This window comes from Branchiostoma belcheri, unplaced genomic scaffold (genome assembly GCF_001625305.1).
Source record: "Branchiostoma belcheri isolate BF01 breed outbred unplaced genomic scaffold, Haploidv18h27 scaffold44, whole genome shotgun sequence".
Taxonomy (NCBI): Eukaryota; Metazoa; Chordata; class Leptocardii; order Amphioxiformes; family Branchiostomatidae; genus Branchiostoma; species Branchiostoma belcheri.
The window spans coordinates 2,222,563-2,224,228 of NW_017804065.1; positions in this window are offsets into that span (position 1 = coordinate 2,222,563).

Genomic DNA, 1,666 nt, shown 5'->3' on the forward strand with positions numbered 1-1,666 from the left:
GTGTGTGTTCGTGTGCGCGTGTGTGTGCGTGTGTGTGTGTGTGTGTGTGCGCGTGCGTGTATATATGTATGTGTGTGTGTGTGTGTGTGTGTGTGTGTGTGTGTTTGATATTTTCGAACAGGGCCAGGGTCGACACTTACCATTAAACTTTTGTTCTACCGCAGTTAACACCTGTACAATTCTCACGTTCCTTTACAATTTTCGGATACAACTTTGCAATGCAGTTTGTCACCCGTGTCGAAGCAATGGATTAACAGTCCCTTTAAATATCAGTAGATGCTTCGGTAGTTGCTTTGATGTTCTCTTCTGTGATTTCTGGGAACGTGTAGCCGAGCTGAGGTGACGGGGACCTTAGCTGATCGTCGTTGTCCATCGAAGAGCCTTGTACTTCTCGATGCCAATGGCTTGTGTTACTGCTCGAAACACTGCTTGATATATTCCGGACGGGCAATATTTTGGTTTCTAAAGGCACAGCCTTGTTTTTACGTTTGCGCCAAAAGTCGAGGGAAGAACGGCTTGTGCCTTTTTTACACTAAGAATCTTCTTGTGAACGTCCTAGAACGACATTACAGTTAGGAAACTGGTCAACACTGACTACATTTGAGACAGTCATCTTACTAACCATTCGTAACGGCATAACCGCGGCTATATTTTGCGGACCAATATTTTGCCGATTGGGCGTTTCTTATGCAAAGAAGCTCAGTGTTGTAGATGTCCTCGAACGGCACTACAGTCCTGGTACTGGTCAACACTGACAACATTTGAGATGGGCATCTTACTAACCGTTTTGGCCGCTGGTTGTTAAGAGAAAAACGGCGTGTGCCTTTTGTCCACGACGAATCTTGTTGAAGAAACCCTACAACGACCTTACGTTTTGTGATACTGGTCAACATTGACAGAATTTGAGGCGAGCATCTTACTCACCGTTTGTAACGGCAAAGAAGACGTTGCGTTTTTCGGACCAGCATGTTGTATACCTTTTCGCCAATTCTTAATCAAAGTACGTCTTGGGCTTTTCTTACGCAAGGAATCTTGTTGTAAACGTCCCAGAACGGCATTATAGCTCTTGCGCTGGTCAACACTAACAACATTCGAGACGGGCATCTTCATAACCGTTTGTAGCGGCAAAGAACGCGCCATGTTTTTTGGACCAACATTTTGTTTGCATTTTCGAGGACCGTCAGTTGAAGAGCAGCTTTCGTCTTCTTCCACTTTTCTTGAGCAGCCTTCCTGAAGATGCCCATCAACGCGAGAATCACTCTGGTCAACGCTTACTATACTTTGAACACGCCCGTCGGTCATTGTTGACAAGGGCAAAGAAGTGGTCAAGTTATTGTAAAAGGCCTGTCGTCGTTTTCTGCAATAACTGATACATCTGATGATGAAGGCTACAACAAAGAGAGCCAGCGCTCCGCCAAGGACGCCAGCTGAGAGCCCTGTGAAAAGACAGAACACACGTTAGATTTGTATGAATGTTCATCTGAGCTGGTGTTTAACATTGTAGAAGGCTAAACTGTTCGAATCATACAAGAAAGCGTATCGAATTTCAAATGCCTCTAATGTAGCCCTTCTCAGGTTGAAATATGCGTTAGAATTGTGTCTTGTGGCCAAATTTGAGACCCATGTAAGGACGAGGTACCGTCATGTCATCAGCAGAAAGCGACTG